We start from the raw sequence: 24,733 nt of genomic DNA, 5'->3' as shown, positions 1-24,733 counted from the left end.
TGTGCGTGGTTTGACAGCTGACGGCTGCGTCATTTCACTGGGGCTGCCTGTAGCCTCCTGTGCGGTCTAGTGGACATGGGAGTGGCGGAGGGTGCTTGCGTGCATTGATTGTGTGTCTGTTGCATTATTTTGTGAGCAGGTCTGTAGGCTATACTATGCTCTTTTTTTTTTTTTTTTTTTTTTTTGCTGTTTACAATTTTGTGTCTGCACATCAGTGTACTGCATTATTTAGGAGAAGTTTACCTGTCTGTGCTGAAATTATTTCGGTGAATTAGGAGTTGTTTGCATGTCTGGAGAGTGTTATTTAGAAGTAGTTTACAGGTCTGCAGACTGTGTATTGTGACCCCAAGCACATCAGGGCAAGTGTTTTATGTCAGTGTGATAAGTATACTACATCCCTGAATAAAATGTTCTAAATAAATGGAGTACACTCCTTCCTTGCTCTCCGCAGCAGCCTAGCGCAGGTTGAGTCATTTTCGCCCGATTTTCCCCCTCCAGACCATCATCTTGGATTACATCAGAAGAGGGATCACAGCACCCTCTGGTAGCAGTATTGTGTACTAGATCAGTTGGAGTCTAGATCTCATGGTGGAGACATTGCCTGCAAAATAAAAACTTATATCCAGCACAGGCAGAGTCGTTTTCCCGCCATCCCCCCCCCCCTGCCCCCCCTGCCTCCTCTGTTGGTGGTACTGTGTACTAGGTTTAGACCTCGTGGTGAACACACTGTTTGCCGCCATCTTGGATAACAGTACTTGCATCATCAGCTGATGTCATAGCTGCCATCTTGGATGACAGTGTCCTCTGCTGGTGGTTGTGTGTACTAGGTCAGCTGGAGTGCAGACCTCCTGGCGAACATTCTGGATGGTGGTGCTGTCTGTAATTATTTAAATAAAGACTGGTGCATGATTTCGACAGTTGATGATTAGCAGGCATGTTTGCAGAGTGTTTTAGTTGAATTATTATTTTTGCAATTTACAGGTTGTTTGGCTATCTGGGCATAAAGATATTGCATTCTTTATGAGTGGTTTCAGGTCTGTAGTCTGTGCAATGCGTTATTTTGACAGTTTACAATTAGCAAGTATATGTGCAGAGCATTATACATGAGTTATTTAGGAGTAGTTTACAGGTGTGTATGTTGTGTGGCATGTCAGAGTGTGTGTTCTGTATCACTGTGATAAATATATTCCATCCCTAAATAAGTTGTTCCAAAATAAATAAAGTACACTCCTTCCTATCTCCAGCAGCCCAGTGCAGGTTGTGTCCTTTTCCAACCAGTCCATACGAAGGGGTGGCGGTCGGTGTCTTGAGTTAGTGGAGGTGAGCTTTGTTTCCCACAATATTCTTAGGTTGGTAGAGAAACCCCAAGTGACCTTTCTTTACCGCCACAATTCAAACTGTCCACCAGTTCCTAGGTGGAGGTGGCAATCAGGTGACTGATGTTGGTCCAAGTGCCCTTTCTTCCGCGCCATTTTCTTAGCTTAGTAGAGATACGCGAATTCACCTTTCTTTACAGCCAAAATTCAAACTTGGCGCCAGTTCATAGGCAGAAGTAGCGGTGACTTACATTAGTGGTGGTAGGCAAAGTAACCTATCTTCCCACGATTTTCTGAGGTTTGTAGAGATAACTGTGGTGTGATGCATTATCCTGTTGGAATTTGAACTTCCCACCATTTTTCTGGGGGAGAGTGGGTGCGGCACTTTCCAGGCAAAAGCCGCCATCTTGGATAACGGTACTTGTGTCATCAGCTGACGTCATGGCCGCCATCTTGGATGACGGCATGCGCTGTTGCCAAGTCTACATGCCACCATCTTGGATTACGTCATAGCCGCCATCTTGGTTACTGGCAACAATGCAGAGTGGCGTAGAATGCAGGTTGCCCCATTACTTACCTACCGTTCCTAACGACCACCACGATTACTATTACTACTACCACCACTAAGATGATGACAGCTATTACTACTACTGGTACTGCTACTGCTAATAATAATAATAATAATAATGACTCTTATTTTTAATTAGAAATGTACTGGTAGCTCGGGCGTTTGAGTGTTGTTAGTTGTGAAACAAAGTTAACTCGATTATCCTTCTACTTCCTGAACCTTTCGATGACATCGTCATACCATTGCAAATGTAGTTAAAAAGATTACAGTACTGTTGTTACCCAGTCGCATCACATTAACTAAAGATGGGTGCAAGTGTCGTGAGTCACCACGGTGCCCAGCGGCGTAGCTGATGATGAACTCTCTAGCAGATCTTCCTCAGTGACCAGCTTCTGACATAGTAACAGTAACACTCAGTTGCAGAGTTGTGACTTTAGAATTCGGACTTGGTTTAGCCTGACAGGACAATTCCGGAAGGTTATGCTTCTCTCACACGTACCTCCGTATAGTTTTCACTACGTGTCACTATATTCAGGCACCTGAGTCCTTATTTAACATTCCTACATTTCTGCCTTCTCACCGAGTTTGCTAGCCTGCAAGTAGCAGCTGCATAAGAAAGTGCCATAACTTTCACTAAGGAAAAGCCTGTGTGATGTAGTGCAGGTACTTATGGGACACTAAAGAAAATCGGGTTAAAATGTTGCAGCTATGGTAAAGGAGGACATACAGCGATAGAATGCCAAACACAAAAGCGTGTAAGATTGCTTGGGTCAGTGCCAAAACAAAAACCGCTTAAAGAATTGCTATATAAGGGAAAAAGCTCAAGAGCAGATAAGACGAGACCAGTATGATGCATGCAATGCAATCTACCTGGGCATGCCGCACCTTGTAAAAATGCGAAATCTGGAAAAGTGGATCACATGCAATCGACGAGGATATTATGACGACGATTATACCGATCGGCCATAGTTAGAGAAAACGGCTTGGTATCATGAAAGCTAAGGGCAAGTGTAATGATGTAGTCACATTGCACCTCACCAGATATCGTATTAAAGATAGCTTGGGCAAATGAAAATAAATAGGCCTATGTCGAATTTATCTACAAACATGCAAAAAGAAACCCTGTGAAATTCTTGATATATAGCGGTGCTCAAGTCAGTCGAATAAAGATGGATATTTGATGGGGAACAGATAACTATTAATATCCGAGGGATAGTGCATACGATAACTAAGAGAGAGGGCAAAATAAACCTGGAACTACAAGTGAGTAAGAGTTTAAAATTGTTGCATGTGTTTGCCATTTACTGACCTCTTAGGTTGTGATTTTATTATTCAAAACATTTTTGCATAGATAAGCATCATCAGCAGTATTGGAACAAGGGTGTTCCACCCCAAAGTTCCGTTATCCAAGATGGCGGCCGTGACATCACAGACACACCCCCAGTGACGTCATCCAAGCTGGCGGCCGTGAAGTCACAGACACACCTCAAGATGGCGGATTTTGGCGGGAAGAAGGTCAATTGGGCTACCTCCACTAATCTAACACCCCTCCCTCCCCAGAAAATGGCCGGAAGTTCAAATTCCAACATCATAATGCGTCACACCTAGGAAAATGGCGGGAGAAAGACTTGTCTTTATTGTTTAAACAATTTCAAGCAGGTTTGTTCGCCACTGGGTCTGGACTGCAACTGGCTTAGTTCATATCATCGCCAGCAGAGCACCCCACTGTGACGTCTGATCATGACGCAAGTACCCTTATTCAAGATGGCTGCACCTAGTGTATCCACTATGTGGCTTGGTACACAGAGGACGCTGTCGTGACGTCAGCTTATCACGCGAGTACCGTTATTCAAGATTGCTCTGGCATCCTGAACATGCCACGCCATCTGACATTTCGTGAGCATGTGGGGCTATTGACAGCTGCCACGTTGTCTGACAGTTAGTGAGCACATGGGACTGCCCGGTCGCTGCAGCCAGTGCATGGGCCCACGCTAATAGCAAGCCGTGGTCTTGCCTGCTGCGGCAGCGTAACTGTACATCGCCATTTGACCCCACAGCCTCAAGCTCGCACCTTTATACTCACGCCGTACATAGTCTTCTGTAAATATGCTAACTAAAGCAACACCCATATCGTGCATCTAACCTATCACTTACCTAAGTACTTAATTCCATTTCAATTTTAATCATACTCAATAATTCAATTTAAAATTTCAATATTCAATGATCAAATGAGAAGTTCCTCATTTTCCCACTATCAGCGCGGTGTTCATTCATGACCTAGCATCCCCAACCCCCCACCCCTAGAATGCTGCACTCCTATTGGCCACGTGATTCGACTTCATATAGGTAAGAAAAGGTGTTCACTATACTTTCAGCTACCTAGTTTCAACTACTTTTCCAAGTCCAGACTGCCACCTCATCCTATGCATCGCCGCCGAGTTTGAATTCTGGCAGTGAAGGAAGGTCACTTGGGCTTTCGCTACCAACCTAAGAAAATTGTTCCAAACGAAGGTCACCACTACTAACCTAAGCCTCCAGGGCGCAACCTCTTCGTAGCGGTTGCTGGTAAAAGGAGTCAGCCCACACTCGGCTGATGGAGAGAGGAAGGAATACACTTTCTTTATTTGGGCGCATTTTATTTAGGGATGGAGTATATGTATCACAGAACACACGCCCTGACATGACCCACAGCATACAGACCTGCAAACTACTCCTACATAACTCATGTATAAGGCTCTACACACATGCTTGCTATTTGTAAACCGTCAAAAATAACGCATTGCACAGCCAACAGGCATGCAAACCACTCGTAAACCATGCAATACATTTACGCCCAGATAGCCAAACAACTCCTAAATTGTCAAAATAATAATCCATCTAAAACACTCTGCTTGCTAATCCTCAACTGTCGAAATCATACACCAGCCTTTACTTAAAGAATTAGAGGCAGCACCACCACCCAGTGTATTTGCCACTGAGTCGGGAGCCCAACTAACTTAGTTATATCGATGCCCCTTGAGGACGCTGTAGTTACGTCAGGTGATGACGCAAGTACCGTAATCTAAGATGGCGCCACCTAGTGAGTTCACCATGAGCTCCAGACCCCAACTGTCTTAGTACGTTTCGTCGCAGCCAGAGGGCAACTCCACGACTCCACCGAGCGAGGTGGCGCAGTGGTTAGCACACTGGACTCGCATTAGGAAGGACGACGGTTCAATCCCGCGTCCGGCCATCCTGATTTAGGTTTTCCACGATTTCCCTAGATCACTTCAGGCAAATGACGGGATGGTTCCTTTGAAAGGGCACGGCCGATTTTCTTCCCCATCCTTCCCTAAGCCGAGCTTGTGCTCCATCTCTAATGACCTCGTTGTCGACGGGACGTTAAACACTAATCTCCTCCTCCTCCACGACTACAGTTGATGACACAAGTACAGTTATCCATGATGCGGCAAACAGTGTGTTCTCCACGAGGTCTAGTACTCAGTACCACCAGCAGAGGACGCTGTCATCCTTTTCGTGACGTAAACCAAGATCGTGAGGGAAAATGGTGAGAAAACGACTCAGCTTGCTCTGGGCTACTGGGGGGAACTAAGGATGGAGTGCACTCTATTTATTGTCAAACAACGTATTTAAGGACAGAGTATATCTATCACACTGACACAAAATGTCCACCCCAATGTGCCTGGCGTCATGGTGCACAGCCCACAGAAACGCAGCGAACTCTGAATAGCAAACTGCTCCTAAATAATTCTTCACAGTGATGTGTAGACACGCTCAGTACTCATTAACTGTCCAAATAGCGCATAGCAGGCCCTACAGAGCCGCTCGTGAAATAACGCAATCAGTGCGCGCAAGCATAGTCCACTGCCTCTGTCCAGTAGAGTACACAGGAGGTAGCAATAAGTGACGCAGATGTCAAACCGCGCACAGCCCCTGCTTGGCTTCCGCAAGCATGAGGTAGCAGCACCCCCATTTGTATGTAACACATGAGAAATTCCTATCCGCTAGACACAGATGATGACACGATCGCACGTACGGTCGACAAAGCCGTCAATTGTCAAACCACGCACAGGGCCATGCCCGCGTCCCGCAAGTGGTGGCATCTCATTCATACTTCATTTCTGAGAAATCCTTATCCAAATACATGTTCGCCTAGACACACATGCTGACGTGATCGGGCGGGAGTGCAGCCGCGAGTTGCCCCTGAAAGCAGGCGAAAGTTGTATGTAGCCACCATTGATGACGCGACCGGACACGGGGGCGGATTATTTACATAGCATGCATTCCAAGCAGAACCATGCGCGTGGAGCGTTCCTCGCTACCTTCACTCTAAAGGCCTGTTCCCACTAGGGCTGCCGCGCGTCAAAACCGCGCGTCAGCGGCGTGGTTGCCATGGAAACGGCGTCAGCGGCACGGCGCGGCGGGCTCTGCGTCGCGGTTTGCCCATGTCGAACCGCTTCCGCTGCCGCGTGACGCGCCCCAGGTGCGCGCCGCCAATCACAGAACGCGCTGAGCGTGACGTCAGGTACGCAACCCCGGGCCATAAGAACTTCCGCCGAACCGCTGCCGCGGACGCGGCGGCAGCTATGAAATACTTATCATCCGATTCCAAGGAAACTATTCGGTAGAAAAATTTGATTCTTGGGCATGTTACAGCCTGATATCTTCTCTCGATAAAGGGCCGAATTTCTTTTCGATATTCGTCGTTGTTACTTGCTGTATCGCATTTACGCAAAACTTTACACGAAATTTTAATGAGTGTGCAGAGGTAATAACGCATTGCGTGGACTTTGCGTACAGTTCATTTTAGGTAATACATTATTGCGTATGAAATTTAGTCAACATATCGAACTTGCTTTTAAAGCTGAGAGCAGAACGATAGCTATCACCGTTCTCGAGATATTGAATGATATGTCGGCGGATGGGCTGTGCGGTGACCGTGCGCGGATCGCTTGCGACGCGACCAATACTTCGTCCTGCTCGTCGTAAACCATGTGGTTGTATCAACTGCAAATTTCGTAAACGGTTCAAAAAATCTAAAAGCGTTTTTTTGCAAACGATAACTTGTAAAAAGTCATGTATTTCGTCGCATGATAAATATCCAAAATCTGTTTATCTACCGAGATATGAAAGAAACTACAGTTTTTCAGAAGGGCTAGATGACTTTTTTTTTTTTTTGAACAGCATTTAATAGCGTGTGGAATGAGAAGTTAAACAGAAACTAATTTGCTGGTATGTCATAAGATGTAATTTGCTAAGTATCTACAGCTATTGATTATTTCCTTTGGTAAGTAAGAAACGTTTTTTTTCTTTATCGAGTGTACTTTATTGGTTCAAGGCGCGTTTCGCCTTTTACTTTAAGGCATTTTCGGTGGAATCTAGAATGATTCAGTTTTGTTTTAAATGCATAACTGATTACTTACAGTGAATCGAGTTCTTGGCGGACATATACGTTTCCCCTTACCTGGTCACATGCTGGAGGTTGAACTAAAACTTAGATTATGGAACATAAGCACATTTTCATGTTCGCTCTTTTTTCTTCTGTCACTAGCTGTAGACATTTTACCGAAAACACTGATTTGAAGTCGTAACTACAGTGCCCGCATCTCGTGGTCGTGCGGTAGCGTTCTCGCTTCCCATGCCCGGGTTCCCGGGTTCGATTCCCGGCGGGGTCAGGGATTTTCTCTGCCTCGTGATGGCTGGGTGTTGTGTGCTGTCCTTAGGTTAGTTAGGTTTAAGTAGTTCTACGTTCTAGGGGACTTATGACCACAGCAGTTGAGTCCCATAGTGCTCAGAGCCATTTGAACCGTAACTACAGTGTGTTCACCTCATGCCCCTTCCTGTTTGGTTTGTTTATGTACATGTTGCCAACCTAAAGAATTATATGCTGAAATTGTTTGTTTATTTCTGTTCTCCTTATATCTGTATATGTGTGGGGCTAGCCAGTGATAGTTATAGAAAGTTGAAGGTGAATGCAGTAGTTGTCAGACAGTGGTTGAAAGGTTTGGTGTTCAGCTGATTTCAGTTTTGGTTTAAATGTTTTGTGGAGGAGTGCATGGAAGACTAAATTCACTGCTTACATTAACAGATAAAATAGTAGAATAGCACTTGAACAAATGATTATTATCAGAATACTATCACCCAACCCCTTTGTCCTCACTCTTTGACGCCTCATAATATGTCCTGTCAACTTACCCCTCTTGTAGTCAAAGTTGTGCCGTAATTTCCTCTTCCTACTCTATTTAAATCCGTACCTCTTCTTTAGTTACACGATCCTCATGTCTAATCTTCAGCATTCTTATTGATCACCACGTTTTGAAAGCGTCCATTGTCTTCTTGACAGAACTGTTCATCGCCCACGTTTCACTTACAAGGCTGCACTCCACACAAATACCTTCGTAAAATAGTACCCAATCATTACAATTTATATTCCATGTGAACAAATTTTCTTTTTCAGAACGCTTTTCTCGCTATTCACAGTATTCATTTTATATCCTCTCTACTTCTGCCTTCTCAGTTACTGCTTCCCTTTCAAGTCATTGAAGTCTTAGAAATGCAGTTTGGTTTCTGTACAAGTTGTAGATAATCTTGTGTCCCTGTGTTTTATCGATGACGTTTCCAGAGCTTCAAAGAATGTTTTAATTAAGATTGTCAAAACCTTTCTCTAAATGTGCAAATGCTATAAACACAGTTTCACTGTTCTTCAGTGTGTCTACTTAGTTAAGTGGTAGGATCAGTATTGCCTTGCGTGTTCAGACATTTCACAGGAATCTAACATTGTACTTATGTTAGTTTGTACAACCCCTCCCCCTCTCCTGTCTACATATTCCTTCCACTAACTAGCCTTCTCTTATTTGCTTAGTTCTGGCTTGCCAAATGAGTTCTTGACAGTTGCTTCTCCTTTGAGCAAAGTTTTCTTTGTTCTTTCTCATTTTCATTCCCTTATGTTTTCCAAGTGCAAAATCACGTTGCAATTTTGGACTTTCTGTCAACGTCATGTTTAGACATTTCTAGTTCCAATGGCCTACTTTATTTGCTGCATTTTTGTATTTTTCCCTCTTGTCAGATTTAATATTTCACGTTTTATCTAACGATTTCTACTGTACCTTCTTCATGTTCTCATACTCTGCCGCATTCACCACTTCTTCTCTCAAAGATATCCATTCGTATTCTAGCGGATTCCTTCCTCTATTTCAGTCGGTCGTTGCATTACGCTAACTTTAAGATTATCGAAAAACTGTGGGTCTTGACTTATTCAAGTTCCATTTCCTTAATTTGCTACCGTTTACTGTCTCCTTGGTTGTAAACTGCAGCTCGTAACTAATAAAGTATTGTAGGTTTGCGTCTGCACCGGGAAATGTCTTATAATTTAAAATCTGGTTTCGAAAACTTTGTTCCAAATATGTATTATTCTTTCATGATTCTTAAGCAATGTGCTAGATAGTGAACAATGATGAACGGTAGTCATGAAATCTGTTTATGGTGAAATGAGAAAACATGCATAATAGAATATGTGAAAGAGTACATTGTACAGAAAATGAAAAATTGGTATGTCTTCACCCAACTTCGTCTTTCCTCCATGTAGGTGTAAGATATAGTTTTTCAAACGCACCGGGAGTTTCAGTGGGTCCCGCCCCGTACCTCAGTGGCAGTCCGTCATTGGCTACCGCTAGCGTCTGCCGCTTCCAGATGGGATCGCCAATTCCGCGAGCCGCCGCGTCAAAGCGGAAAACGCTTGCCGCTGCCGTTGCCGCACGACGCGCTGCCGCGCTCTGGTGGGAACCGGCCTTAACTGTGGTCCCGGCAAAGGCGCTGCAGAATTCCATTCCACAATAGCAGAACCTGCGTTCCCCTTAGCGACTCTAACGGACATAAGTGACGTTTGACTGACGCTTCACCGCGCTTAGCTACATACCACCGCGAAGTGAGACAGCCGCAGCTCGGGTTCTGCCAGCTCCGTCACAGTCCCCGAGCCGGCATCGTCGAACGCCGGTGAAAGTTGCATGCCCCTATACAATCACTGTTATACTGTCATATCACTCCAAAGCGCGTTCATATTCGAGGCATCTCCAGGCGCCACTTGTCTTTACCATTGAAGGCTGAATAGCACAGAGCGTGTTAACACACGCGTTCAGCCGCGCGTACCCGCCCCAGCGTGACTGACACAACACTTTCTAAAACATTTTCGATGTTATTCTTACATCACATGGTTCGAATGGTTCAAATGGCTCTGAGCACTATGGGACTCAACTGCTGTGGTCATTAGTCCCCTAGAACTTAGAACTACTTAAACCTAACTAACCTAAGGACATCACACACATCCATGCCCGAGGCAGGATTCGAACCTGCGACCGTAGCAGTCGCACGGTTCCGGACTGCGCGCCTAGAACCGCGAGACCACCGCGGCCGGCTACATCACATGGTTTTCTGAAAAAAAAAATCGGCCAAGTCCAGCTCTCCCTAATTCTATAGTGCCCCAGAAATACACTAATGGCCATTAAAATTGCTACACCACGAAGATGACGTGCTACAGACGCGAAATTTAACTGACAGGAAGAAGATGCTGTGATACGCAAATGATTAGCTTTTCAGAGCATTCATACAAGATTGGCGCCGGTGGCAACACCTACAACGTGCTGACATGAGGAAACTTTCCAACCGATTTCTATACACAAACAGCAGTTGACCGTCGATGTCTGGTGAAACGTTGTTGTGATGCCTCGTGCAAGGAGGAGAAATGCGTGCCATTACGTTTCCGACTTTGATAAGGGTCGCATTGTAGCCTATCGCGATTGCGGTTTATCGTTTCGCGACATTGCTGCTCGCGTTGGCCGAGATCCAATGACTGTTAGCAGAATATGGAATCGGTGGGTTCAGGAGGGTAATACGGAACGCCGTGCTGGATCCCAACAGCCTCGCATCACTAGCAGTCGTGATGACAGACATCCACATGGCTGTAACGGATCGTGCAGCCACGTCTCGACCCCTGAGTGAACAGATGGGGACGTTTGCAAGACAACAACCATCTGCACGAACAGTTCGACGACGTTTGCAGCAGCATGGACTATCAGCTCGGAGACCATGGCTGCGGTTACCCTTGACGCTGCATCACAGACAGGAACGCCTGCGATGTTGTACTCAACGACGAACCTGGATGTACGAATGGCAAAACGTCATTTTTTCGGAAGAATCCAGGTTCTGTTTACAGCATCATGATGGTCGCATCCGTGTTTGTCGTTTGTCGACATCGCGGTGAACACACATTGGAAGCGTGTATTCGTCATCGCCATACTGGCGTATCACCCGGCGTGATGGTATGGGGTGCCATTGGTTACACGTCTCGGTCACCTCTTGTTCGCATTGACGGCACTTTGAACAGTGGACGTTACATTTCAGATGTGTTACGACCCGTGGTTCTACCCTTCATTCGATCCCTGCGAAACCCTACATTTCAGCAACATAATGCACGACTGCATGTCGAAGATGCTGAACGGGCTTTTCTGGATACAGAAAATGTTCAACTGCTGCCCTGGCCAGCACATTCTCCAGATCTCTCACCAACTGAAAACGTCTGGTCAATGGTGGCCGAGCAACTGGCTCGTCACAATACGCCAGTCACTACTCTTGGTTAACTGTGGTATCGTATTGAAGCTGCATGGGCAGCTGTACCTGCACACGCCATCCACGCTCTGTTTGACTCAATGCCCAGGCGTATCAAGGCCGTTATTACGGCCAGAGGTGGTTGTTCTGGGTACTGATTTCTCAGGAACTATGCACCCAAATTGCGTGGAAATTTAATCACATGTCAGTTCTAGTATAATATATTTGTCCAATGAATACCCGTGTACCATCTGCATTTCTTCTCGGTGTAGCAATTTTAAATGCCAGTAGTGTAGTTAACGCTCGCTTTCTTGTTGTCTCAGCTTGTATGCGCCAAAATTCCTACCCTCACAGAACCTGTTTACCAAAATATCGCCGAATCCAGTCTTCCTCCCGGACATAACGTGATAGCCTTCCTGCTCTAAACATACGCAAATGTTCTCAAAGGTCCTATGTCCCACCACAATCAATCGAGCATTTTGTTTCTCGGGCTTTCTGTCGTTATTTTGCGAAGATTGCTAAATTACACCGACAGTTCCCTCAATCTATACACTCCCAACCTGTTCTGTCTTTCTACAGACGCTACACTCAGTGGTAATAAACCATTTTACACTGATCACTATTTTGCACCGACAACTAAACATCGCAAAGTTGTCTACAGGTCATCAAATACAAACGATACTCGAAAGAACATTGGAGCGTCAATTCGATCTCCAACCAGGGAGTACTATCTCGATGTAGTAGACAAGCAATTCATATCCCCCACCATACCAAATAATCCCCTCTACATCTGCGAACCGGAGACACTCTCAGAACTGATGTGCAAAGACAGGCTCGTTTCCCCTTGGCACAAACGCGTTACTGTTTCCGTTTTCTTGCTCGCATTTCTACAGACATCTCCAGACTCGTCGATTACAAGAACACCCGTATTTTCGCCATAATACACTCCTGGAAATGGAAAAAAGAACACATTGACACCGGTGTGTCAGACCCACCATACTTGCTCCGGACACTGCGAGAGGGCTGTACAAGCAATGATCACACGCACGGCACAGCGGACACACCAGGAACCGCGGTGTTGGCCGTCGAATGGCGCTAGCTGCGCAGCATTTGTGCACCGCCGCCGTCAGTGTCAGCCAGTTTGCCGTGGCATACGGAGCTCCATCGCAGTCTTTAACACTGGTAGCATGCCGCGACAGCGTGGACGTGAACCGTATGTGCAGTTGACGGACTTTGAGCGAGGGCGTATAGTGGGCATGCGGGAGGCCGGGTGGACGTACCGCCGAATTTCTCAACACGTGGGGCGTGAGGTCTCCACAGTACATCGATGTTGTCGCCAGTGGTCGGCGGAAGGTGCACGTGCCCGTCGACCTGGGACCGGACCGCAGCGACGCACGGATGCACGCCAAGACCGTAGGATCCTACGCAGTGCCGTAGGGGACCGCACCGCCACTTCCCAGCAAATTAGGGACACTGTTGCTCCTGGGGTATCGGCGAGGACCATTCGCAACCGTCTCCATGAAGCTGGCCTACGGTCCCGCACACCGTTAGGCCGTCTTCCGCTCACGCCCCAACATCGTGCAGCCCGCCTCCAGTGGTGTCGCGACAGGCGTGAATGGAGGGACGAATGGAGACGTGTCGTCTTCAGCGATGAGAGTCGCTTCTGCCTTGGTGCCAATGATGGTCGTATGCGTGTTTGGCGCCGTGCAGGTGAGCGCCACAATCAGGACTGCATACGACCGAGGCACACAGGGTCAACACCCGGCATCATGGTGTGGGGAGCGATCTCCTACACTGGCCGTACACCACTGGTGATCGTCGAGGGGACACTGAATAGTGCACGGTACATCCAAACCGTCATCGAACCCATCGTTCTACCATTCCTAGACCGGCAAGGGCACCTGCTGTTCCAACAGGACAATGCACGTCCGCATGTATCCCGTGCCACCCAACGTGCTCTAGAAGGTGTAAGTCAACTACCCTGGCCAGCAAGATCTCCGTATCTGTCCCCCATTGAGCATGTTTGGGACTGGATGAAGCGTCGTCTCACGCGGTCTGCACGTCCAGCACGAACGCTGGTCCAACTGAGGCGCCAGGTGGAAATGGCATGGCAAGCCGTTCCACAGGACTACACCCAGCATCTCCACGATCGTCTCCATTGGAGAATAGCAGCCTGCATTGCTGCGAAAGGTGGATATACACTGTACTAGTGCCGACATTGTGCATGCTCTGTTGCCTGTGTCTATGTGCCTGTGGTTCTGTCAGTGTGATCATGTGATGTATCTGACCCCAGGAATGTGTCAATAAAGTTTCCCCTTCCTGGGACAATGAAGTCACGGTGTTCTTATTTCAATTTCCAGGAGTGTATTATACAATTTTCGCCGTACTTCTCTATATCAAGAACCCAGCTCTAGCCTCCAGATCGCTAACGCAACATAATGCACAAGATATAGACTGTAAATTATTTCTCCACAAACACCAAACTTTAGCGAGGTGCAGCGTGCTGTAAACCATTGACTAACTAGAAACAAGTAGAGTAACCCGATATTTGCACTCTCGAATACCGAAGTCGGTCATCTAACAGATTCCAGATGATCAATATTTTTTACAAACCAACTAGGGCCTTTCCCATGTCGAGAGAACAGGCAAACATGTGTCCAACACACCACAATCGATCTTCCCTTAACTAATTAAAGGCACCAAATGTGCAGAAGCAATCGACCGAATAATTTACATGGGAGGGAATAACGCTCCACCGCAAACGCGCCATCTTCTCAAAGTTACACTTGATCACGAAAGCCGCCCACCACATACTAAGTATTAGTTCGCTATTCGGTCGTCTATAAGATGGTAAAGTAAACTCTGATACATTCCTACACTCCAACAGGCCTCTGCATTCGGAAGACTGTTACCATTAACATGGGAACCCGAGTCAATACCACCACAGACTTTGCATACACGGACACATTCTAGAAAACCCCTCACATATATCTTCTATCATTATACTTACAATTGAATCTTACGATCGTGGTCTCAACTGACAAGGGGAGGCCGCCAATTGTGAAATTCAGATTCGATTCATACTGCGCATAATAAAAGCTCATGGCCAAAGGTGTAATGTGGCCAAACACCAAGATGCACTTCTCAGCCGTTGTCGAGAAAATCGAGTTAAGAGAAACCGTTGCGGTGAAATACTCTCTACGATTAATGATTTTCTACATCGTCATGGCGCAGCGGTAAGCGCTCGGGTTCGTAATCCGAAGGTCGCCTGATCGACGCGCCATGCAATTTTTTTTATTATTATTTTTTTGTTATTCAAATATATATATATATATATATATATATATATATATATATATATATATATATATATACTCCTGGAAATTGAAATAAGAACACCGTGAATTCATTGTCCCAGGAAGGGGAAACTTTATTGACACATTCCTGGGGTCAGATACATCACATGATCACACTGACAGAACCACAGGCACATAGACACAGGCAACAGAGCATGCACAATGTCGGCACTAGTACAGTGTATATCCACCTTTCGCAGCAATGCAGGCTGTTATTCTCCCATGGAGACGATCGTAGAGATGCTGGATGTAGTCCTGTGGAACGGCTTGCCATGCCATTTCCACCTGGCGCCTCAGTTGGACCAGCGTTCGTGCTGGACGTGCAGACCGCGTGAGACGACGCTTCATCCAGTCCCAAACATGCTCAATGGGGGACAGATCCGGAGATCGTGCTGGCCAGGGTAGTTGACTTACACCTTCTAGAGCACGTTGGGTGGCACGGGATACATGCGGACGTGCATTGTCCTGTTGGAACAGCAAGTTCCCTTGTCGGTCTAGGAATGGTAGAACGATGGGTTCGATGACGGTTTGGATGTACCGTGCACTATTCAGTGTCCCCTCGACGATCACCAGTGGTGTACGGCCAGTGTAGGAGATCGCTCCCCACACCATGATGCCGGGTGTTGACCCTGTGTGCCTCAGTCGTATGCAGTCCTGATTGTGGCGCTCACCTGCACGGCGCCAAACACGCATACGACCATCATTGGCACCAAGGCAGAAGCGACTCTCATTGCTGAAGACGACATGTCTCCATTCGTCCCTCCATTCACGCCTGTCGCGACACCACTGGAGGCGGGCTGCACGATGTTGGGGCGTGAGCGGAAGACGGCCTAACGGTGTGCGGGACCGTAGCCCAGCTTCATGGAGACGGTTGCGAATGGTCCTCGCCGATACCCCAGGAGCAACAGTGTCCCTAATTTGCTGGGAAGTGGCGGTGCGGTCCCCTACGGCACTGCGTAGGATCCTACGGTCTTGGCGTGCATCCGTGCGTCGCTGTGGTCCGGTCCCAGGTCGACGGGCACGTGCACCTTCCGCCGACCACTGGCGACAACATCGATGTACTGTGGAGACCTCACGCCCCACGTGTTGAGCAATTCGGCGGTACGTCCACCCGGCCTCCCGCATGCCCACTATACGCCCTCGCTCAAAGTCTGTCAACTGCACATACGGTTCACGTCCACGCTGTCACGGCATGCTACCAGTGTTAAAGACTGCGATGGAGCTCCGTATGCCACGGCAAACTGGCTGACACTGACGGCGGCGGTGCACAAATGCTGCGCAGCTAGCGCCATTCGACGGCCAACACCGCGGTTCCTGGTGTGTCCGCTGTGCCGTGCATGTGATCATTGCTTGTACAGCCCTCTCGCAGTGTCCGGAGCAAGTATGGTGGGTCTGACATACCGGTGTCAATGTGTTCTTTTTTCCATTTCCAGGAGTGTATATATATATATATATATATATATATATATATATATATATAAAGTATTAATGAATTGCTTATGCATGTTGGTGAAGGCGGATCGCTCTCCAATTGTACCGCCTCCATTTTTCCGTTTGTTTAACAGGGTGTACCAAAGCTCTCCCGTCCGCACTGATTTTCGCCGATGTTATAAGTTGCGCTAGGGACCGCATCTACCTTCTTTCGAAGTTAGCAGGCAACTACGCTGTTATGCGGCGGCTCGTTTCGGCCCATTCAACATCCGTCCTTCAAGTGTAACGAGCGAGTAACGGAGTTTATATTTCATACCTGCCAAAGCAAATTTGTGTTCCTGGGGTCTCCATTCTAATTCAAACGTTTGACTTACGCTATACGTATTCGTTTCGGAATATCGTTTCTACGTCTTCCGTTAACTCTACGTGGTTAACATTATGAAGACAATTAATAATATTTGTGAAATACAACTTTGTTTGCGGAAAACATAATGATGTTCGAAGTCGCCAGTTTTTCCACGACAAACGACTTTCAACAACTTATTATATGCATAATTGTTGCAACTGATTGCCGGGAATTATATATATATATATATATATATATATATATATATATATATATATATATATATATATATATATATATATTAGAATTATAAAAAAATACTAAAAAAAAAGGTTGCCTGGCGCGAGATTCGATCCGGCGACCTTCGGATTACGAACCCGAGCGCTTACCGCTGCGCCACGATGCTGCAGAAAATCATTAATCGTAGAGAGTATTTCACCGCAACGGTTTCTTTTAACTCGATTTTCTCGACAACGGCTGAGAAGTGCATCTTGGTGCTTTGCCACATTACACGTCTGGCCATGAGCTTTTATTATGCGAAGTATGAATCGAATCTGAATTTCACAATTGGCGGCCTCCCCTTGTGAATGGTATTCGGCAATGGCCGACGTATTGGAAATAGGCTCTGTTGAGCGCTATGGCTCTGGAAATACCTGTACCGTCCTTACAACTGGACATACTCTTCCCTTCGCTATCACAGTACTCCAAGTCAAATCCTTGCTTTACCTACAAGAGCACATAAGCATTTCCTTTACACAAACACATACACTTGAAACTTCCCCTTTGAACAATTTATACTCAACTGTGCTTAACCTGACGCACAATATTTTTAGCGAAACGCAATCTGACTTTCAATAATCTCTACAAGAGAATGGCCCTGACTAACATTAACCTGTACTTTTCACAAATCACTTACCTCACAAAAATCTTCGCTGCTCAAGCTACTGCAATACAGCGAGCACCACTACTGCCAACTAAATAAAAGATTCAAACTATGGAAGGCACTAACTACTGATAGGGATAGTTAGCAAATGAAAGATATTAATAGAGAACAAAGAATGTATTTACCTTGATATCATCATATATATAGCAGTTCATGACAAATTACAAAACTCCGCCATCTCTCTCCCCACATCCACCACTGCTGGCGGCTCACCTCCAACTGCCCAACGCTACGCGCTGTTCACAGCCAGCTGCCTAACACTACAATGGCGAGTATTACAACAATGCAAAGCAGCCACAGGCTGCACACAGCACAGCCAGTGATTTTCATACAGAGGTGGCGTTACCAATAAAAAAACCTAAACAGCCTACTTACATAGCCCCCATGCTCCCCACAAAAAAATTTACAAATTTTGTTGGGCACTGGCCAATACATATTTGTTAAATTTTTTTTTCACAATTACAATAACAAAGAAATCAAATGCACACACTTATTGATACAATGTTGGTCAAAAGCAAAAATTTTCTCACAGTCCATAAAGACAGTCCTGATCGTTGATCACAGTAAAATTGCCGTGTTTTTCACTAAATCTGAGCAGTAAAAGACAATGCCCACAGACGTAGTGGATTTCCATGCAGTCTTGAAGAAGTAGTGATGCCCTTCCAACGGAAAGACAGTGCTGACTCTTGACATGCTGACAGGTAATGGGCCACAACAGAGCAAACCCACAGCCGAGTCATTCGGCGTTTTGAAGAGTATTGGTGGGTAGGTTATCACAGAGCAGACCCACTGTAGTCCTGGTAGAGATTACGGTATTGGTGGGCCACCAGAGGCGCAGACCCACTGCAGTCCTTGTAGAAATAATGGTACTGGTGGGCCATCAAAGATGCAGACCCACTGTAGTCCTTGTAGAGACGGCCAGCAGCCATCTGTTGTGACTGTGCAGGTGCACAATCACCATTGAAGAGTCTTGTGGATAATTTAGCAAGTCCATAACCACCACTTGTGCATTCACAAAGTTTTTGGAATTGTCCTTAGAACCAGCAATGCTGTTATCCAGTCCCTTGCTGAATTATTAACACACATACAAACACTAACAGTCCCTACTTCTCACATATTGTCCATATACTATGACCAACAGAAACGTGTGCAGTGAAATGTAACTTACAAGTTACTTAATTTGATGAACTGCTGTCAATTACAATTTTATAACATAAGAATACAATTACAAAGGTACAAAATACATCATTAAAGAACATAACAATACAGAGAACATTTGTAATAATACAGGCTTTACAAAAGAATCGAAACAACATATACAACAGTGTTACAGGAATTATGACATAAGTAAATACATAAAAGATCAGAATAACTTTTGAAACATCAACTTTACACATGAGCATTAAAACAAAACAGAATAAATAATATCTAAGCATATTTACAAGTTAAATAACATATTATTAATGCCAATTATATTTGAGGATAACAGTATTCCTCATCATAGTGAATGTAGCTTAGTATTAGAAGAAGAAAAAAATTCTATGAAACTACACAGAGACAGGAAGAAAACAAATACACAAGGGTACACAAACAGATAGTGGGCTGCCATATGGCATTTCTCTCAATTCTCGTAGATAGACACTTGTCCTAATCAGGTGTGCAGATGTAAGAATGTTTCCAAGCTATTATTAGCGTGTCGTATTTACGATGCTTTCTACAAACGAATGTCAATAGCGAGGATAATGGCCTCCCCTTTTTTTTTTTTTCTACCACCTGCGCCACACACTAATGGCTTTTTCTCAAGGCGGCTGGCACATCTGGCCGCTCACAACGCATTACGTGCAGGTGGTCACTTAACTTTCGTACGGAAATATTTACGACACCAGTTTCCGCTACAGTGACAGTCTCATATAAAAATATTTCACAGGTCAAGAATCTGGGTTACAAATCTGTAGAAACAAAATCCTATAAATATAACAGCGTCCAAAAAATTTTCGCCAGCATTGTGATACATTCGCGCATATACACACATTTCATAACTCTTAAAGTACGATTCTTAGTTTCCAACAACCTTTTTCACAAACCATAGTCCCTAACTTCTATTCATTATTCATATACATATAAACACGTAATCACATTCCTTATATAGCATCAGCTTATTGATCATAAACATACCTCAACAGCATAATACACATCGTCGTCGTAAAAATAACATCATAACACCTCAGTCAACTCTCAAAATCGTCGTACCTTTCTGCAATAATTTCAAAACCCTAAAACATATTCTCTGCTCATTTCAATAGTGTCATCTGCCTCAAACGTACTTTAAAAATCATGATCCCATACCAAATACATCATTCAAAGCTCACGTAGTATCACAATGGTTCTGAAAAAATATGAACAGTTTGCAAAGTACAGACAAAATACAGTTTCATAAGTGTGAAGTTATCCAACTGTGTAATTGCGTAAACATCTGTCACTGACGTAGTAAAAAGAATGTTTGTTTCTCTGTCAAATAATCAGATAGCTGTGTAATTCTGTGTTAGAGAAATATGGTACCGATGTGTAAAGTTGTATAAGCAAATACCATATTAGCTAGGGCTCCTTGTGCGTGCCAAACACATGGTACACAAAGTAGGCGTGTACCCCCCTGAGGATAAATGTAATTATACCCTCAGGTGTTACAAATTACAGCAATGGAATGAAATGTATCACGGAAAACTTTCTTTGTAATTCAAAAATCTTTAAAAATAAATCTTTTAAGTATAAGATTAATCACTCAAATGCGTGTACTGTAGCGCTAAACTGTGCGTCTTGTCGCAACATAATCTCTGTGGAAGTGTCGTAGTTATCGTCCTCCGAAAGCTAAGTTCTGCAGAAGTCAATGTACTTACCTCATGATAAACAAAAGTGAAATGCTTTGCGTATAGATATCGTAGTTATTACGCTTATTGTTGTGATGAAGAAAGTACTGTACTGTAACGTATTGTTGTGCCACGAGAAAGGCTGTCTCATTGTTGCTATACCACAAAAGTTACTACTAAAACATGTTTTTCTTTCCAGAAGAATTCAGAAAAACTGTGCAGATGTAAAACAGATACACCGCAAAAGCAACAAGGTCAATTGTGTCACACATTAGTAGCGTCGTGATATAGTCGTGTAGCTGTCAAATAAACTAACCACTGTGTCACCTGGTATCTCTCAGAAAGCACCTTGATACATAATGTATTTGCAAGTAAACCAAAATGTTGCATTAAAATCTCAAGTTAAAAAAAAGCACATTATCTCTCAATAAACGGTTTTATATGTGAAGTGTGGTGGAGAATGCGGTATAAGTGGGTAAAGAATACTGGAATTTTTCTCAAGGTTAGCGTCTATGTTATTTTTCTCCCAGCCAGCTGGCGCACGCAGCTGCCTGCGGAGCGCGTCATTGTCTGTCCCTTTGTTGGCGCGCGTCGTTATTGGGATTATGAGACCGAACTTCTACAAATTCGCCTTGCCGAGAGGGCCCAGCTCTGTTTAAATCCCGCCAGTTCTGATGCAATTCAGGTCTGTCGTTACGAATATATCGTCTGTCGTCATGTCGGTAGGTTCCGTAGTTTCTTCCTTGTCCGTCACGTGGTGGAGAATTTCTCCCTGAATCGTAACTTTGTGCCGAACTGTTGCGTCTAAAGTTATTCTGTCTCCCTTGATAATAATTGTTTTGGTTCCCATATTGTCTGTTTCTTTGATTGTCTCTGTGATAGTCATTACCGCGGAGAGGTGATCTTTCCCTGTAGTTATTACTATTCTGCCAACGGTTGTCATACGGGTGGTGTCTGTTTTGGTCACGATTTGTGTTGTAACAATAGCCTTGTCGCGTCCAGTTATTATTTCTTTCATCGCGGAATTGCGACGGATGTGATCTGTAATTGTTGTGCTCCTGCGTTCCGCGATTGTCAGTGTCAATTTCCAGTTCTTGTAACAGTCCCTGAAAAGCCTCAATGTCTTCTTTGCAACGTCCTGCTAAAATAATATGTCGTAAATGTTCAGGTAATTTGATTAAGCAAATGCGGATGAGTTCTGAGGGGCTGTATGGGTTTGACAGGTACTGATTCTTGTGCAACATGTCTTCAAAATATTTCACAAGACTGGAAAACTCAGATTGTTCGAAATGTTTCATCATTATGACGCTATGTTTTACTCGGTCTTGTGTAGCTTGAGACCAATATGCTGAGAGGAAGGCATGGTAAAATTCTCCTTCACTATGACAATCGTGAATGACCAAACGCATTCTTACAGCTGGTTCATTCTCTAAATAGCCACACATAAATTCTAATCTGTGTTCTAACTTTTTAAGATTTTGTTCCACTGTGTCTAACTTTTGAAGATTTTATTCCATTATGTCTAACTTTTGAAGCTTTTGTCCCATTTGTTGCATTAATTGTAATAACAGTGCACTGGTGTCTGAAACATGTTGCTCAGTGCTATTCGGCAGTGAAGTTGCACCGGCAACATTCACATTTTGACAAACAGAAAATGTGTCTTGACTCATTTGAGAAAACGGTGAGGACCCAAAACCTGAGTCTACAATATTTGCGAGATTGTTTCCTGTCATTTCGGATTCCTGAGGCGAGCTGTTGCCGACCGATCGATCGATAATGCTCCCCTGTTCTCTAATTGTTTCGCTGTCTACACCATTGTTTGCCGCCCGCTCCATTTCCCTATGCACAATTACCAAATTACTACTTTGAACATTAGTTAATTCATTACTCTGCGGCGCTAACACACTGCTTTCGTCTTCACAGTCATTTCTCAATTTAGTTTGGAGCCTAGTATTACGTTTTTCACACGCCATTATTGTCACAGTATATCACACGACAACACAGAAAAGCACAATTTGAAGAGCAAAAATAAGAGAACACATTAACATAACACTGAAAATAATATCTAGTTAATTGGAGCTGCGAAATACTTGGTGCAAATCTACATGCATGCCACAACTGTTTTACTGTACAACAATGAAAAACTACAACTACAAAGGAGATTCTCTCTACAATTACGCGCCAGCAATAAACAAAATCTACACTAATTGCACAAACTACAAGAAAGAAAATCAGAAGATTCCAGTGAGGTATCCTGGCAGGGTCGCCATATGAAACTTCCCCTTTGAACAATTTATACTCAACTGTGCTTAACCTGACGCACAATATTTTTAGCGAAACGCAATCTGACTTTCAATAATCTCTACAAGAGAATGGCCCTGACTAACATTAACCTGTACTTTTCACAAATCACTTACCTCACAAAAATCTTCGCTGCTCAAGCTACTGCAATACAGCGAGCACCACTACTGCCAACTAAATAAAAGATTCAAACTATGGAAGGCACTAACTACTGATAGGGATAGTTAGCAAATGAAAGATATTTTTAGAGAACAAAGAATGTATTTACCTTGATATCATCATATATATAGCAGTTCATGACAAATTACAAAACTCCGCCATCTCTCTCCCCACATCCACCACTGCTGGCGGCTCACCTCCAACTGCCCAACGCTACGCGCTGTTCACAGCCAGCTGCCTAACACTACAATGGCGAGTATTACAACAATGCAAAGCAGCCACAGGCTGCACACAGCACAGCCAGTGATTTTCATACAGAGGTGGCGTTACCAATAAAAAAACCTTTACACACTTTGTAAACCTGATGCTCAAATGCGAACATATCACGCACCCAGCACTAATACTAAGTGTAATATTACCTGGTCGATAACTGGATGCATACGATACCAAACAATACTGACCGAAAATCAACGATCCGTGAGCATGTCTCTTAGTTCTTTCTGCGAGTCATACCACCGTGTCATAGACGTAATCGACCAGATGTTAAAGAAAAAATCACAATCCCAACAACTACTGCATGTTACTCTCACGAGCGCTCTTGGTTCTACAGGTGCACCCATGTATCCATGTTAAAACCTATAACCACTTTACGAATCGAGGTACGACATTACCGCTGAATGAGGTGGTGTTTTCCGGACAAATACCGTGACGGCGATCGTAGGAATACGTATTATCAGGCAACGATGCAGCCTAGGGATAAAATCACTGAACTTTGAAAGTTATTCGGCTAACGAACGTGGTATGTACGCGGTATTTGCGACTCCATCACACCGCACCCTACTAGACAATTGATTAGTTTTTGCAACGCATTCTGTCTCGAGACCATATCAGAGGTTCTGCGATATATCCACCGAGTTATACGCGATGACAGACAGTTGTAGTAGATGATGTGCTGATTGAGGTCATAAGAAGAAAAATATACACTAACTTCTCAGCTCTCTAACATTACGCTATATGTTAGAAATTACGTCCATTCAAACACATACTTGCATAGACTCACACCCACAAGCCAATCATATTTCACACACTCTCATATCTCTAAACGAGTCACCTTCCTCGAACCTGTCTACTACAGTAAAATTACAACCTGGTTTTAATCACACCTTACACATCTTGCAGTCACACCCATTTCTACAGTTTACCGCAAGTGCTCGTTCCAATTTAAGTCGGAGAAAGACATATCGAACACCTTCTGCAACCCCTGTAGAAACAGATCGAGCTGCTTTACTGCAACAGGACCGTGTTTTGAGCATTCGGTGGAAATGCGTGCAGTGTGGTACGTATCCAAACTAGACATAAGTACTACAGATCCCCGACATGCTATCTTCGTTATCCTATACCCACCCCAACATAGAAAAATTACGAACTATAAAAGCTCATCCTGTTTACAAGTCACGTAGGTGTCGATGCGGGTGCAGTGGCGTATAGCTGCGGCAGGCCTCCAGCGCAAAGAAAAAGATTTCACAATACGTCCCCAGAATAGCGTAGCGTGATGCCATCGAAGCATTCCTAGCGGTATAGCCCCTTCCTCACCGACTCTCTCACCTCAAACTGCTACTGCTACTCCTGCTGTGTCTATGACACGATTCTATTAAATATACAGACACCACATAGCCCACTTTAAACTTTCATCGCCTATACTCAAAGTGAATTATCGTATGAGACGCGCCCTCTGGTCCTCATTCAAATTGTTTTCTAACATACTTTTGTACACTGCCAAAGATTTCGTTTTCCGCCACGACTTCGAGGTCTGTGTCAGATTCTAAACTCACATTAAGACTCTCTGATC

This window comes from Schistocerca nitens, chromosome 3, assembly GCF_023898315.1.
Source record: "Schistocerca nitens isolate TAMUIC-IGC-003100 chromosome 3, iqSchNite1.1, whole genome shotgun sequence".
NCBI lineage: Eukaryota > Metazoa > Arthropoda > Insecta > Orthoptera > Acrididae > Schistocerca > Schistocerca nitens.
The sequence above is the reverse complement of the archived record's forward strand: the minus strand, read 5'-3'. Positions refer to the sequence as shown.